The 6,451-nt window shown below is 42.6% G+C and overlaps 1 pseudogene; it reads right to left on the bottom strand.

Annotated features, from left to right (window-relative positions):
* Positions 1–74: 74 nt before the first annotated feature.
* Positions 75–5,017, bottom strand: LOC120955515 (CD109 antigen-like; annotated as a pseudogene).
* Between the last annotated feature and the right edge of the window lie 1,434 nt (positions 5,018–6,451).

Genomic DNA, 6,451 nt, shown 5'->3' on the forward strand with positions numbered 1-6,451 from the left:
CCTTTCTTTACTGAGATAAGTTTGTAAATGGTAAGTTTGTCACCGTCCACGTCATGAAGTAGACGACAACATAATTGTGTTCAGTATGCTAGTAACGGTGTCATCAGTATTCCCAGACTTTATTTCATTTCATTTCATTCGTGAGAAAGAGAGGAAAAGGAAAATAAATGAAGAGAAGAAGGAAAAAGTGAGCTCCAACTTGCAAGTGATCGGAGTTTTAATGTAAATGACTCTGACGAAATGCAGAAGTCAAATAAGTTCTTGAGTATTCTTTAAATTTTCAAATGGAAACTTATAACTGATCGGTGATTCCGAATTGCGTATGTCGTCTGGGAAGGGACAGTGGAGTGCGTTTTTGCAACGAACGAGAAGGAACATACACATTGATAGAAGAAAGGAATTGCTTATTTTACACCTGTCCCTTTGTTTTGCACACCTCGGAACAGTCAATTTCGCCACTGATTTCGCAAGCACTCAGGTCCTCTAAGTGGTACATTTTTATCGCATTCAGATCTACAAAAAGATAAAGATAATAATAATTAACTATATACTCTACAGTCAATCAACACTGATAACCTACTTGTATCATAATAGTCGTACACAACCACATACGCAGGGCGTCTCAATGTCGGCATCTGCTGTCTGTGTGCCGATACAGTAAAACAGTGCTTTTTGTCGTCCATATTATAATAATAAACAACAACCGACGTGCCGCCGTAACGAGTCTCGATTTTCTGTAAGGAATTAAACATTTTCAATAGCTATTAATACACTATTCACAACATACATAGTTATACCTCTATCGGATTCACCGTCGTTTGCTCACTGATCGGATTGCGATCAACCACATAACCGCTCGGTAACGTCACTTCGATCAGTGCCATGTTCGATTGACTTTGAAGATACATAGGAATGAAACTGGCACACACATTCAGTATCATCTTGTCAGAGCCTATGTTCTGTTTCTCCAGATCTAGTTTGAATCGATTCTCAAATTTGACGAGATTCAAATCGTATTGATAAATCACCTCCAGCAGCCCAAACCCAACACCCCTCACATTGATATTGATTTTCCTTGTATCCTCCGGTATATCCACGTAATTCATTACATCAATGTCCTCTGAGTTGATTCTGAAGATTCTCGAATCCTTTCCATACTTCAGCTGAACGGTGTAATCGTTTCGGGACGGAGATATCTTTTCTGCCATCTTGGTCAGCGCTTTCAGGCCCACAAACGTGTCTTGCGTGCTCGGAAAGCTACCGGTAACGTAACGTTGATTCACCAACCAATTCATGACCGGTATACCGTCTGTGTACTTCTCGGCCATCACAAACGACAGCAGAGCATATGCGGTGGTTTCTATTGGATTCGTTGTGTTCCCGAACCGTTCGTTTTTATCAGCATCAATGAAAGACATATTAATCAGTTTATTGAGTGACTCCTCCTTCATGATGTGTCCGTTCAGCATCATCGCGTAGGTTGCTATCGATAGGTCGTATGCATTGTTGATGGATCCAAACTGATTGCTCAGATAGGTCATTCCTTTTTGGATCACCTCTGCGTACTTCACTTTGGCGATGTTATTCTCCAGCAATGCCGTTAAAACGAACGATGTGAGGGCCACACCATCGCGCAACCCTCCTTTCATGTCTTTATGAAACACTGCACCGACCTCATCAAACCGTCCCGAGCTGTGTTGTTTTGAGGCTAACCAATCCAATGCCCTATCCACTATTTCTGCATCTATCTCGACTATGTATTTTGAAGCAGTTTGCATCGTTGTGGCAACGAATGTGGTGAGAAATGTGCTACCACCTGTATTTTCCCACAAACCAAACGAACCATCCTTCTGACAGTAGCGCATCTGGTTCTGATATCCTTGACGCACCAGATTCATAGCTTTGTCGATAAGATGCTGTTCTTTTGACCCGATGGCATGCAAATAATCCAGCACCAAAACGTTGGGAACAAATTTGACCATATTGTCCTCACCAGTTCCCACCGATAAGGCAAGAAGATGGTCCAGGTTCTTTATGACCATGGTCAGCAAATTGGCTGCAGAAATGATTAGGTTAAAGAAGAACTGCTACTAATGTCTTTAACTAGTTTGTAAACCCTCTACTCACGGTTTAGTCGAAACTCAATCTTTATCGATCCATTATCAGCCTTCTTTATGATGTCTAAGTAAATCAAAAACGTTTGATTTTTGTAATCGTCGAAGCAGAAAAAGCGTGTATCCATTCTCGGCTGCACCAAGCTTTCAGGCATCACCCGTATCACCTTTTCCAGGGCGTCCGTCTCTAACCCATTGGCTATGGAGGCTGTCACATGGACCGCCATCTCGCCGAGCTTTTGTGCCTTTACAAGGAACGAGACAGGAAATAACACCTTCGGAGGAACGCTCACCGTTTTGGTGTAGCTTTGGTCTAAAACAAAGATTCGTTGTATAGCAATGCTGAGGATCGTCATTATCATCTTTGACACTCACTGGTTACTGGGCGTCCAAGAATTTCCATCTCATTCTTCATATTATACAGCGTCACATCAACAGTGTGATCCTGTTCAAAGTTGTTGAACAGCGCAATCTGTAACAAGACCTCCTTTTCTCGCTTGATCGAATACGGTAGGTAGTCTACGATGAGGAACGGCTGTATCGTTGTGAGCTCGATCGGCTTCCTGATGATGCTTAACCCGTATGACGGATCGATCGAGAAGCCCGTCAAGGTCCAGGAGGTGATCGATTCCGGAAAAACTTCGGCCAGTTTGAGGGTTCCAGAGCTTCCAACAGTTACATTTCTCCACAGCCAGGACTTAACGCAATTCCTTTGTAAAGATGCGTGATATAACAATGGAGGCGCAACGTCTTTAACAGTGCGTTTAGTTACTTTGAGTGTGTTTCCTAGTTGAAAACCACCCGAAATTTTTAGGAATACTCCTTCACCCTAGAACAACACAAACACCGTAAGAAATACAAATAAAATCGAACAATTTTACACACGGCATACATGAAATCCATCAAGCTCGGTCTGATCGTCTTCGTACGAGTAGTCAAACAACTGCGTAACATCTTCCCAAAACGGGTCCAGATGATTGGCGAACGCCAGCAAACCCTTATCATATGCGGCAAGGCCAACATACGCACTGGGCCGTCCCTTCAGCTCCAGCTCTATTTCCTGTCCTGGTTTAGCTTTCAATTTGTTTACTCTTATTTCCAGCTGAAAAGGTAGTAACATAGTTAAGATTAATCCATGGAAACTATTGAGGGTGCAAGCAAAACATGAATTTACATCGTTACTCAACGGCCTCAAATCTATCTCCAATGCATCCCAAATTAAAATGTTTTCGAATGCACTGGTCACATAAATCGTTGCCTTCGGGAGCATCTTTTCCGTTGCACTAATTTCGAACACAATTTTTTTCTGTCGCAACTGGCCGATGTAACCCGCATCAACAATATTACTTTTGGACACGACGTAGTAGGCGAGAAATGTCATCCGCTCGCTGCACGTTGCCAACAGCATGATAGGTTCGTTTTGTTTTATGCTGGAAAAATTAATAGTCTTTTAAAAATGTCTGTAAAGTACTACATGACTCGATACTTACGGAAACCGTAGTTGTAGCTTCATGGTGATGTTAGTAAGAGGTTGAACGGTATGTAGTTTTTTCATGTATAATAAATCGTACTTTTTCTCTGAAATCTTAAAAAACATATTTCCAAACGGAATAATTAATAAAATGTTATCTGTAATGTATGATACAACTTACAATAAGATACACTTCCTGGGTCGACAGTGTTGGATGCAACAAAACGTTAATTGAACCGTCAGGCTGAGTAAAATAAGTCTGCTCGTGCTCTACACCTTCTCCAGTCGCTTCTACCAAAAGCGAAACATTTCTAGCTGGACTACCATCGTGATAGGTCAACAGTACAGTGCAATTGAAATGTTGTCCCGGACGGAATTGTAAGCTATCCTTTACTATTGTCAGACGATAAGGATATTTGTGAACCGAGATAGACTGTTCCTTCATTACAGTTCGACCTGTAAAAAAGTGTTATTAGATTTTTCTAGATAAACAACCCGGCTTAGGTTACCTGTATACTGCTCAACAAACACCACCTTCACACGCACATCATGTTGTTCGTTGTACAACTCCAAACCACCATTAAAAACTAACACCACCTGTTCTGAACCGTTTACATTGATATCTTTACTCAAATCTAACCTATCGCCCTCCAAGTATAGCTCCACCTTGGCCACTCCTTGCACTGGCTTGCCAAAGGGATACTTTGCTTCAATCGTGAGATTTAGAGCTTGATGCTCTTCTAATGGAATCACCGATGGCTTGATGTGCACGTCGAACCATGAAAACACATCTTTCTTCACCTCAAACGTCTTCGACGCAATCTCTTCTCCTTCCACCTGCACCGAGATGTTCCACACTCCGAGCAGAGATGTGAGCGCTATCTGCAGATTGCTCTCAAACACTCCGGCGTATAGTTCTGCCGCTGGCCATCGACGGATCACAGTGTCATTAGGATCCTGAATGATCACATTAACGAACTTGACCCTTACCGGAGGCTTCAGCTCTGTGTCTAGCACGATCACACGAAAGATTGCCGTATCGCCAGGTTTAATTATGGGCTTATCGATTTGTATCACTCCCATTATCGATTTGCTGAGGTACACCAACTCTGCCTCCTCGTGAAAGTTGAAACCTTGCTGCCCATCAAGGGTAATTTTGTAGTTCCCAGAGGACAGATTATCCGGAATCTGTAAATGCTCAAATATTTTAACTGTAAGCCTTATAACATTTAACCACTCTTCTTACAGTAAAGTTGATTATTTGTATAGATTTACAAGGCACGTTGATCATCTTCGTCACGTTCAGAACGCTTAAATCATTATCCGTTTTACCTTCCAGCTGCACTATCATGTCTAGCTTGCTTGGGTTTGAATAAAAGTTGCTGATCGTCAGTGTGTAGTTCTGGTTGGCCCGGATATATTTAGGACCCATGACCAGTAGCCTGAAATAAAGCCTTTATTGAAAATTATACTCAATATATTTACACATTTGTTCCTACCCATGTGCAGCTCCAATGAAGATTATCACCGTTAATATTCTTGACCTTATGAACTGCCACATAGTTGGTGTTGATGTTGTGTGAATTCGCGTCTGTTTCGGATGCTGTCTAGGATTGAACTGAATCACGCAAAGTTTACTTCCCTATCAGTGGAGCTGTCTTGTTCTAGTTGGGGATCTCCCGCTCACAAATCTCACATTCTGCTTCTCTATTATCGCATCCAAATAGCAAACATACAACAACATCTTTGTGAAACAAAGTATTGTGATTGTTGTATTCATGCTTACACAAACAGATACTGCACTTCTATCAGTAATTAATCATTGCACACTAGACTGACAAGATACAGGTCTAAGCATATAAATAAGTGTTTGAATCTATCAGCCGTACCGGCGAACTTGTTCGTTCCTGGGAACGTTCGCCGCGACGCTCATTTTCACTCATTTCATAGCCTTCTAGATCAAAATATAGAGAACCGTATAGATTTTGTTTTGCCCAATCTAGTGGTACAACCCTGTCCACTCATGAGCGACGAATGTTTCTCGTCGAACGAGTTCGCCGGTACGGCTGATTACCAGCCATAGTGAGATAAACAGCCGTACCGGCGAACTCGTTCGACGAGAAACATTCGTCGCTCATGAGTGGACAGGGTTGTACCACTAGATTGGGCAAAACAAAATCTATACGGTTCTCTATATTTTGATCTAGAAGGCTATGAAATGAGTGAAAATGAGCGTCGCAGCAAACGTTCCCAGGAACGTTCGAGTTCGCCGGTACGGCTGATAATGGACTACTTGATCCACTCGGTGGAATGTTTGAAATGGTAAGGGGATGTTTGCAACGTTGCTTTGGAGGTTTGCAGGCATTTAGGGGAATCTGTCAAACACTTAGGAGAAGTGTGCAAAACAGCTATGGAACTTTGCATCCAGTTATGGAGCGCTCGGTTGTAGCGCTGTAGAAATTAAACCTAGATTGTTTTCAAAAAGCACCGCGTGATGATTTAAGAGTTTGGAGTAATTAAACACGTTACGTTACATGGACGACATGGGAAATCGTCGAACGTTCGGTCATGAAGTGGTGCTGTTATGTGGCGACTTTAGACAGATACTACCAATCGTTCCGCGTGGTACCAACATCCAGGTCCTGCAGCAGTGCATCCGGCGGAGCATGCTGGGGAGGAAATTTAGGGTATTGCGTTTGCGGGAAAACATGCGTGTGCCGACAGCCCAGACTGTTCAAGATGTTGAAGAGCGGAAATAATTCGCAGAATTTCTGCTCCGCAACGGCGTGAGTCATACGACGTACGGCACACGACATTCCCGGGATTTGGTAAGGCGTATGCCAAGATACCACGGGACTTGATGTTA

The sequence above is a fragment of the Anopheles coluzzii genome, chromosome 3 (genome assembly GCF_943734685.1).
Source record: "Anopheles coluzzii chromosome 3, AcolN3, whole genome shotgun sequence".
In the NCBI taxonomy this organism is placed as follows: domain Eukaryota; kingdom Metazoa; phylum Arthropoda; class Insecta; order Diptera; family Culicidae; genus Anopheles; species Anopheles coluzzii.